Source organism: Medicago truncatula, chromosome 2 (assembly GCF_003473485.1).
Source record: "Medicago truncatula cultivar Jemalong A17 chromosome 2, MtrunA17r5.0-ANR, whole genome shotgun sequence".
Taxonomy (NCBI): Eukaryota; Viridiplantae; Streptophyta; class Magnoliopsida; order Fabales; family Fabaceae; genus Medicago; species Medicago truncatula.
In genome coordinates this window covers 3,201,475-3,212,849 of record NC_053043.1, presented here as the reverse complement: position 1 = coordinate 3,212,849, position 11,375 = coordinate 3,201,475, and the positions used below count along the sequence as shown (strand labels likewise).

The 11,375-nt window shown below is 30.0% G+C and overlaps 1 long non-coding RNA gene and 1 other non-coding gene across 2 annotated transcripts; one reads left to right on the top strand and one right to left on the bottom strand.

Annotated features, from left to right (window-relative positions):
- Positions 1-473: 473 nt before the first annotated feature.
- LOC112419139 (uncharacterized) lies at positions 474-2,286 on the top strand. The gene is made up of 2 exons (XR_003009232.2): positions 474-1,156; positions 1,906-2,286. It is a non-coding gene; the product is annotated as an uncharacterized lncRNA (long non-coding RNA).
- Positions 2,287-8,985: 6,699 nt separating this feature from the next.
- Positions 8,986-9,058, bottom strand: TRNAA-UGC (transfer RNA alanine (anticodon UGC)). Its single transcript has one exon. It is a non-coding gene; the product is annotated as a tRNA-Ala (tRNA).
- Positions 9,059-11,375: the final 2,317 nt, after the last annotated feature.

Below are 11,375 nucleotides of genomic sequence, written 5' to 3'. Positions count from 1 at the left end.
ATAGTAAATTTTTATAAATAATTGGATAATTAATACATTGAAATTTGTAATATTTGACTTTTTAATTGAATATTTTTTAAATTTGATAATTTTAATGTGTCCTAGGTAACAAGATCCATAAATAAATCGAGAAACAAGAATATGGTACAACACACATCATCATAATGTTCCTCACCAACTTCTCATGCAGCAGAGACTATGGACCCCTCAATCCACATCAACCATTGATTACATATCTTATCTTAATCTTAATTTTAATAAACAAACTTGAAGCATGTTTTAGACCTCCAATCCAATGTGTCACAATTCTAAGCTACCAATGCCTAATCAACATTTCTTAAAGTCTAATTTTATCATAAAAAATAGTAACTAGGAGTAGAAACGCATGTAATTCATATCATTTCACATTTTTAAATTCATCAAATTTTCAATTTATGGAACTAAAATTAAATAAGTTGATTTCCCTCCAAGGCCCAAGTTTTGCCAAACCCATTAAATGAAAGCAACTAAACAGGACGACAGCTCCTCCACTCCACTTTTGAAGAGCAGCCAGCGTTTTTTATGGCTTTCCAAAGCCATATCATTTTCCTTCTCCCTCCCTTTCAGTTACTACTGATTTCAAATTTCAAATTCTCCCCAAAATTCTCTCTCCATCGCCTTTCAGTTTCTTCAACCCTTTCTCTGTTCCTTTTTCTTTTGCAAGTGATTTAACTTGCTGCCCTCCTAGATCTGGTTATTTGGTTCAATTAAATTATTAATTTGTTGTGATAGTGTTTTTGTGTTAAGCTTTCAAACAAATATTGATATTTAATGGTGTTATCCAAAATATTTTTGGATTCAGTTTTATATGAAAACAAGTGTTGTTGGATTCTGATTCATGGATTTCTATACCACAACTGACAGAGTATTCTCTTAGACTAACAATATTAACTGGAATCTGTTTATCATCACATTTATTGTTCATTATGATAATTACTTCCTCCCCATTTCAGAAGAATATTATTTAATGAGTTTCTATTTCAGTTTAGTTTTTGACTTTCTAATTGTTTGATCATCTTTCCTTATATTTGTTAATCATTAGTGGAAAATCTGGAGATACAAAGACATCAAATCAGATCAAGAGCAAGTGTAATTCTACATGAAAACTACTTTAATGGTGCGATTTCTATCATATTGTTGCAATACTTTTATGTTTATCTTATTACAATTGCATTTGACTACAAACTTCAGAAGGTTTTGTTGTTTAGATCTATGTTGTCCCTTTCTTATTCAATCTATATGAGCAAAATTAAATTTCTTAATAGAAGATAGTTGCTAATCAAGCATCTACAATGACAAGTGGTTTCTTAATATGTTATTGATCTGGGTCTGAATTTTTATCTGCTTATATGATTGCTACCATGTATCATTCAGTTTCAAGAAGTGATTTCAAATGACAAGAGCTTACTTATTTTATTATATGCTCTTTCTTATGACAACGGTTATTTTGGTCCCTAAAAGAAGTTTACATGCCCCGTGATTATTATATCAGGTAACTTTGTCTAAATGACAGCTAACTGAAGTGTGGTAATTGTTGAAAATAAAACTAACTGAATGATAAGCTGCAATATGGACTTATTATGAATATATTTTCTTATAATTCTTTTTAATAATTTAAAAATAACTTTTGCAATCATATTTGACATTGCGTTGTATGATATAGTAGCTTTTGATTTGCACATTTTAAGCCACAAACGCTTAAGTTGTTAATTTCAAATCAGTTGTATTAGAAGAAGCTAGCTTTTGTTGCTATCTAGCATGATTTAAAATGGCTTTAGTCTTTCTGTTTGAGCTATATGTATATGGTAACACCTTATTACATATCACCTACTCTCCTTTTATTCATTTTTATGATTTTGTTTTCAGCGTGAACCTGAATACCGGCCAGCTATGTCTGAAATTGTTCAGGATCTCTTGCTAACGATGTAAAAGGATGCGACTATCATGAACTCCCTTACCTTAGTCAGCCTAGTTTTGTTCCCAACTTTTCTGGCCTTTACCTATCTATTCTTCATTAATTTGGTGTGAGATCTTAATCTTTTTTTATTAGGTTACTTAAGCAGAAATTCTGCTTACTAATGTAATTATTGACAGGAATTATGTGGGGTAGTTTTATGCATCATTATTCATTATTGATGCTAGTAAGTCAAAGATGGCATGCCTCAGTTCATAATATTGGGTCAATGTTGGCTTCGATCATTTATAAACGGCTCCAGAAATAACTTTTGTAGAAAAATTCTCATTCAATTTTGCTGTTTTGAAATGCCGATACAAATTAATAGATTCAAATATGAATCTCTGCTGTGAAGTGATGTGAAAATTCATTGAATTGTTTTTTCAAACTTTTACACATAGATCTCTTATGTTAATCCTGCACAAGAATGAATATAAAAAAATAACATTTGTCAATACCTAAATCCAGTTTTTAATTTTTGGTCAAAAAAAAATCCAATTTTTAATTTTGAATAAAAAATTGTCCATACAAATATCAAACAAAAGTTATCTGAAGTGGAGATTCAATTGTAGTAGAAATTGAGTAAACCAAACCATAATGTTATCTGGATGCGTAGATGTAGATAGAAGTTGAGAGGAGAGAGAAAGAAAGGAATTGCAAAGAGATGAAATTAGATCCTATATGGTAGTGATAATGAGTGTATTTAATCTGATGGTTAAATTTAGTGGTACATCGGTGAAGGACTTAATTGACCTCTTTACCCTAGAATCCACCCAATTTTAAATACAAAATCAATTCTTCAAAAGAGTAACCAAACATGTCAATTTTTTTTTTTAAAATTTATCCGCAATTATCAAACCAAACATACTCTAATTTACACATAAAATATCGATTTCTTGCAGTCAACAAAGGCCACGTTCACGACATAATTGATCGTGGGATCAAGATTAAATTTCTAGCGATTTTTTTTTTTTTTTTTAAAAAAACTACTAAAATCTAATCTTTAATATCTGCAATGTTGTATCTTGGTATGGTCATCAATGTTGGAATGGTTTTTTGTGACCGCAAGGAATCCATATTCTACAAAGTCACCATAATATTGATTTGAACATTAGAATTTCTCAGCAAACAGCCAAGCACCACGACGTGACAAGAGAGTAACCAACACCAACAGTGAAAGTATCGATCCCAAAACACAAAGCTTCTTTTTACAATAAAGGGTTAATTAAGTTTTTAAATATACTAAATTTTCTTTTTAGTCCTCGTAAAAAAAAATGATAGATTTTAGTCCTTATAATTTTTTTTGAACAAATCAAAATGAGTTATATTGCTCAAACAAGAAGTGATTCACCTCCGCACAAGGTGTTAAAAAGGTGATGAATCACACAATATGTTACAAATACAAGGCACCTAACAAAAGGTTGCCGCCACCAACTCAAAACAAAAGCTTAAATGTTCATTTGGTCCCTTAAGTATTTAATTGGTATTGTTTTGGTCCCTTAACTAAAAAAAAATTGTTTGAGTACTTTAAGTTTTTTTTTAGTCTCGTTTTGGTCCCTTCTGTTAGGTGTCCGTTAGGGTTTAAAAAAAAGTTAACTCCTGAACATGTGTCACCTTGTCATTGGCTTTGAGAAAAAAAAATTAAAAATATTTTTTTAATAAATATATTTTATTTTTTGTAAAAAATTCCCATAACCAATGACAAGGTGACACGTGTCACTTTGTCATTGGCTTTAGGATTTTTTAAAAAAAATATTATTATTATTTTGTAAAAAGAAAAACTCAGAGCCAATGACAAGGTGACACGTGTCCATGAGTTAAAATTTTTTTTTTAAACTATAACGGAAACCTAACATAAGGGACCAAAACAAGACTAAAAAAAATTAAAGTACTCAAACAATCTTTTTTTTAGTTAAGGGGCAAAAGCGATACCTATTAAATACTTAAAGGACCAAAAGAACATTTAAGTCCAAAACAAAATTACAAAATTACATGACATCCATATAAAGAAGTGGGTGCCTCCACCAATCCTGAAAACTAAAAGCTATCGGAATGCGATTCGAAGAGAGCCAAAGAAAGGAATTAAACTTCACTTTATCAAGGATGCTTTGGGGATCTATTACCGCATTTTTGAAGACAAAGTTGCTCCGTTCTTTGCAAATTGCCCAAGTAGAAGCGAGTCAAATCACTTTAAAATAAATATGGAAAGATCTCGGCATACCCACCAAATTAGTAAAGTGTAAAAAGTGATCAGTTACCATTCCTAAAGGAACATATGAAATGCCAAGCCAATTACAAATTAAATATCAAACACTCCCAAAAAATTTCACCACGTAGTTTTAGTCCCTGTTATATTAAAATTCTAAATTTTTGAAAGATTTTTTATAGACATGTTCATAACATCGTAAGACACTTTTTCATAAAATCTTTTAGTTTTTTAACATGTAAAGAAAATTTAGAGCTAATAATAAAATTTTGAGCTACTTTTTTGCGGAGGAACTTTGTATAATATTCTAAATAAGTATGTAAAAAATATGTTAAAAATTTAAAAGTTTAAGCACAATTAAGCAATTTTTTTTTTTTTTTACAATTAAGTAATTTTTAATTTTAAAAGGACTAAAAGTATGTGTTAGTCCCTATTAAATTAAAATTTGTTTAATTATACTTAAATTTTTATATTTTTAAATGATTTTTAACATACATGTTAAGAATATTATAATAATCTCTTTTATAAAAAATTAGAATTTTTTAATATGCAATGAATTAAATATAATTTTTTAAACGCCAAAAATTCAAGATAAAACTAACGAAAATTTGGACCTAAAAGTAAAATTTTGAGCTAACTTATTGTGGATGAACATTTTATAATGTTTTAAACAAGTATGTAAAAAAACATTAAAAAATTTAAAATTTTAAGCATAATTAAAAAAAATTAATTTAACAGGGACTAAAACTACGTGCTGAAAATTTATAGAGACCACAATCTATCAAAATATTTTATGACGACTAAAAACAAAATTTGATATATTTATAGGGACTAAAAACTTAAGGAAAATGTTAACCAGTGCCAAAGGGCAATGATTAAACATCCAAAACAAATACTTCCTCCGTCCCAAATTATAAGCAAAAAAAACAAAAATCACACTTATTAAGAAAACTAAAACATAAGAATTTAAAGTATAGTTTTTTGTGTTTTCTTTGGAAAAAGTTTTATAGAAAGATGTAAAAACAATTTTCATTGGCTATTGGTTATGGAAAAAATGAAAGAAAGATAAAATTGAATGTAATTTGCATTTAATTTTATGAGAATAAACAAAAAAAAAGATAATAGTTTGTCTTTTTTGCTTATATTTTGGGATAAAGAAAATGTGTTTTTTTTGCTTATATTATGGGACGGAGGGAGTAAGTTTTTATCAAAAAATTGTGTAATCATTAGTTAATCAAAAGTAATATTTCATATTTTCAAGATAAAACTTCTACATGTAGATTCCTTAACCATTCCCATTACAACAATAGTCAGCATAACCAAAAACTTAATTTTCCCTACAATAAAATATTCATTGCATGATTCCTGGTGGAAATAAAATAATGTTGGATTGGATGAGGTTTTTTTTTTACAAAAATTTTAGGGCGAGGAGATGGTGCCCCAGTCTAAGGCAGAGAAGATCTTCAGGCTCAAAGAACACTTACAAAGGTAATTACATTTACCTCCCTCCAAAGGCACTAGCGAGGCTCGAATCCAGGTTCTCTTAGATTCAAGATCTGTCTTTTTACCACAGACCAAGCCAGGATTTGATGAGTTGTTTGCAAGTAATAATATAATTGGCCAGTGCCAAGGAATAATATAATTAAACCAAGTTGTTTGGGCTCCGGTACTTTTAATTACTTCTTTCCATCTACTTTTAAAATTGTCACCATTAATGTTTTATTATCTAATCTTTCTCATTATATTTTGAGTGACCTGCTGATATCATGATGTTTGAGAACTACCTTCCAACTCGGTATGGTAGGATCCAGGCCTATGTAGACAGAATTAGCTATTGGATCGCTTGATTGCCTTCAAACGTATGCCCAAGGCGCCGCCTCCTCCCACAAAACTTCATGTTTTATGCATCATTGTTCATTATTGATGCTAGTAAGTCAAAGATGGCATGCCTCAGTTCATAATATGAGTATGTCATCCATCTTTTGCAACAATTGGTTTACACATGATTTTGGGCAATGAGTAGAAATCAACAACAATGTTGTCACCACCCTTCAAAAGATTTTTTGGTCCTTTTTGTTGTTGAAAATATTGGTTTGATTTTTATTGTTTTTAATGATAGTATGTGCTAGTTTTAGTTTTGATTAATTAATTTTTGTAATCTTGTATTACTTAAGAAAGTAACAATACTATATTTTTGTGTATCTTAGTGCATGTTTTATTTTTGTGGAAAAAGCTGAAGCACTCAAGTCTTAAAAAGACATCCTTTACTTTTTTTGTTTTACATTTATGTTTTTTAAAAATAACTACTGCATGAAGAATTATACTTCCTCAGTCCCATTTTAATTGAGACCGTCCCATTTTAATTGAGTCATTGATTTATTTCATATTTATTAAGAAAAGATGTATAAATGAAAGAGAGAGAAAAATGGTTTTGAGTGTCATTGTTAACTATTTGTGCATTTTTTATCATAAATGCAAAGTATAATATATTGAATTGGGAGTGGTGAAAGTAGTATTAATTAGAGTTATAATTAGAAGAAAAAAAAGTAATTAATATTGTATTGAAAAGTGCAATGAGTCAATTTTTTTGAGACAATATTTCTTTTGCAAATGACTCAATTCTTACGGGACGACGGAGGGAGTAAAAGACATAAATTTTAGATTTTCCCACTTAAATGTAGAATGGAAAAAGACAACACTTTGAGATTGTTATTACAAGTCTTTTTTTTTCTCTCCCACTTTTAATCATACAACTGTTACACACCAGTATGCTTTTTAATCTCATTTTCTATTTTTAAAATGGATTTTGTTAACGAAGGTTTCCGAAGCACTCTTTAATAATTCTAAAATAAGAAATTATTTTATAAAAAATTCAAATATTTTGATTTTCAAAGCACTAAATACACAAATTCTTGTAAAAAGTTACCAATTAAAGGTCTAAAGAGTGTCATAGGACACTCGTTAACATTTTTATATATGCAACAAACAGTTTGGTCTAACGCAAAATTGTGTCAAACGTAAACTCATGTGTATTTTTCCGTCATTTTATATTTATGAGTCACTTAAAACGTTAATTTTACTAAACATTTTAATTTTAATCAACTAGCTTTTCAGCTATAAGCTTCCAGCTATCAGCTATCAGCTAAGGATATAGGCGAAGGAAACTTCACAATGCTACACTAACTCAGCTTCTGGCCCCCCTTTCCCTCTTTTGTGTCTATACTATGCTCAAACACAATAAAAACTAGCAACTCGTGGTGTAGCTAAAGAGACATCTAACATGCAGAGAAGAAGCTTGTTCAAATCGGTGATTCTTCACTTAACATTTAATGTGTATGAATTTTTCTGCTAAACTCTTTGGAGAAAAAATTAAAGGTAGAGCTCAAGGTGTAAATAAGCTTTATCAAAGACGAATCGTGCAGGAAAATCTAAGTTTGATTTTTAGGTGAAACAGTTATTTGTTCGATTATTCTTACTTTGTGGCCAAACTCTAGACCACTAGAGTCTCTTTTTCTAGAAATCGGAAGGTTACTAAAGGGAGCAATTTGTTGTATTTAAGAATGAATAGATTAAAATCAAAGGGTTAATAACAGTTTTGACCCCCTAAGTATCATGAAGTTGGAATATTGGCATATATAACAAAATAAAATACAATTCAGCCCTCTAAGTACGACCCCTTTTGTAGTTTTGACCCCAGACCAATTTTGACCAAGTCAATGCTGACGTGGCCGCCACGTGAGTAATTATTATTTTTAATTATTAAAAAATAAAAATATTTTTATTTTTGTAATTAAAAAATATTTTAAATAAATACACACGTAGCGGCCATGTCAGCATTGACTTGGTCAAAATTTAGCTGGGAACCAAAGCTGCAAAAGGGACAATACTAAGAGAACTGAATTATATTTTATTTTGTTAAAGGACTAAAATTGCAAGTTTCTAATACTTAAGTGCCAAAACTTCTATTAGGCCAAAATCAAAACGTAGTTGAAAACAGAAGGTGATGAGTGTTCTCCGTTATTCTACGTAGGTGCAGTGCACACATACATGGTCATGTCCTAAACAAGGTCGGTGTCACGTTTCTAACACCCTTCTTTACGTACGTGTTATTTTCTTTTGTCGTATATATGTATGGTGGTCGTGTTTTTAAAAAAGGGTTAAAGAGTAAAGACTAGGTAAAACCGTAAAAGCAAAGTACATGACATAAGGTGAACGTCAATGACATTGAAAACGACTACACAAAAGTGAAAATATACAAGACAGAAAACGACAAACGATTTCTTGTATGACTGTGCCACGAGTTGTCCCACAATTTTCTGCCGGTAAAAAAATATACTCCCGGTCTTAAACAATTTTTTATTTTTTAGGTTCCTTCAATAAATAATGTATGTGGTCTATAATATGAACTACATACATCATGTATTGAATGAATTTAAAATGTAAAAATTTACTTACATTTGAGACCGATGAAAGTACATGTTGTTTCAGTTGGTCAATATTTTGGTGGAAAATAAAGAACTAAAATCTTTTTTTGGGTAAAGTTTCAATGGTCTTTTTAAAACAAGCCACTTGATTCAAAAACTAAAATCATATCCGATTCAATTAACTAAAAATAGTTTAGATCATGTGATTTTGGATTGATATAATATAATTGTAAAATAATCTATGAATACTTGTATAAATAAATTCTATTAATATTAATAGTATACAATTATGTTTTTTTAAAGAAATATTACAAAAACATGTTAAAATTTTGCTTTCTTTTTTGGTAGTTTAAAAATATGGATGGAGATGCGGGGGATCAAACCCCGTGCCTCTCGCATGCAAAGCGAGCGCTCTACCATTTGAGCTACATCCCCAGGTTGTTAAAATTTTGCTTCTGTAACCAAAAAAATAAAATCATGTTAAAAGTAATATGTTTAATGTAAAATAGGACATACAATACATTAAGAATTAATACAGGTCAATCCGTTTAATCTGATCTGCATAAGTCCGCTTGTTAAACGGGTCGGATTGGCTCGTTCGTGAAAGATAACAAGTTGTGATACGTTAGTTCCATCGTATTAGTATGCGATTAAGAACCCATTTGTTGTAGTTTTTTTAAAATAAAAAATAATCACTTTTAAGAATATTATATCCATTTGTTGCATCTTTTTAAAAAAATCATAATTTAAAAAAATTTAAAAACAACTTCAAATGAGAAGTAGTTAAGAGCAGTTTCTCAAAAATATTTTTTTTTTGGAGGAGAGGGATAATATGAATTAAAAGATTGAACTGATTTGTCCTCGTGAGTTTAGCTCAGTTGGTAGGGACAATGCATAATATATGCAAGGTTCGGATTCAAACCCCGACCACCATAAAAAAAAAGATTGAACTAATTTTGTAACAAAAAATCACTTTTATATAGCTGTATCAAAACAAACTAAATTATTTCTTAAAAAAAAAATTATTAGGGTAAACAAATATAAAATAAATTTTATTTTTTCATAAAATATCTATAAAATAATCACTAAAAGAGCAAATCTCTAGACCATAAAAAGTTTTAAAAAAAAATATTAAACAACTAAAAAACAAAGGCTCGATGCATGCTCAAAGTTCAATATAAGTGTAAGATCAAACATTATATATGATCGTCTTTGAAAGGCTATAATGATATTGGTCTCTGTCCTAAAAAAACTCCACATGAGAATTGTGACAAAATGTAGAGAAATTCAACATTGAGAAACGATATCCCGTTATTGAGTATTGCATTGATATTAGTAAAATTAAATGAATCTACTGCGACTTTTTTTTTTTGTGGTGGTCGAGATTTGAATCTCGAACCTTACATATATTATGCATTGTTCATATCAACTGAGCAAAGCTCACGAGGATCTACTACAACCTTTGAATCCAGAGAAGAAAATAAAATTTGTGAAGCTAGATCTTTAATCCACTTAGAGCCTTAAGGATCCCAAAAGCTTCACCTACTTACACTTCCATGGTTGTAGCCATGTTGTCTTTGTACAAAAAATAATCATTAGAGATAACACTCACCTTAGAATACTCGGATTCCACTTCCAAATTTTAGTCTTTCACCTTACTCTTTGTTTCAAAATTGGATTCGTTTTGCAAATACTCCTCCAAAGATAAATTGAGTTTGAACCCCATGAGGCCTCTAATAAAGAAATTTGAACGGTGAGATACATAGCTTTGAAAATCTGAGCAACAAAGATAATTCAGGTTACACATTAAACACCAACGTTGCTATTCCTTAACTATTCTATAAGGAGAAATGATATTTGTACAATCAATTTGTGACAACTTTTGTACAACTTTCTCTCTCATACTCACATGATGATCTTATCATCTCTCTTCCTTTTTCTCTCTCCATTATTTTTGACCAATAAGAAGAGAGAAAAACAAGGTTGTTACTAAAGTTGTCATGGAATGGATGTACAAATATCATTGCTCTTCTACAAGGTTATACATAGCTTTAAAAATATAAGGGTTTCGAAATCCCATACATCCATCTTTCTTGCTCGTAGATAATTTGTCCCAAAATAGCCACTTCACACCTTTATTTTTGTTCCCTTCATTGCACCACCCAAAAGAATTGATCATATGATTTATTTTGTCTCCAAGAGATGAAAGAGTTTGATCATGACCTTTTTACTCGCTTTAGATAAAGATTTGGCCCCCTCCTTACTAGATCTTCTTCCACACTCTATCTTTAATGAATTCAACTTAATCCCTTCTGGTAATCTAATTATGGAAGGAGGACCAAGGTACTTACCAATACCTAAACAAATATTAACCTGAAGAATTTTCCCTGTGCTAGCACGCGTTGTTTTGTCCACATTATAATAATGGAAGAATAAAATGCATGATATATAATTAGATAGGTGACTTTTGTATGTTATTGCTCTCAGGCTTTGCCGTCTGTTGTGATATGTCAAGTATGGGTTAAAGTTCATATTGAATGAAATAGTTGACGTTGAACAACATAAGTGAGAAAACTCAAAATTCAATACATTAAAGTTTTGGGTTGACAAGCAATGTCAAACTCACTTGTGTGGTTGCTCTTGTTTTATGATCCATTGGTAAAGTGAAATCAGATCCAAGTATATTAGATTATTGTATCAAAAGTTTGTTTGACGGTGCTGTTAGGAAGCGTTTTTCATTGGTTAGTAACGA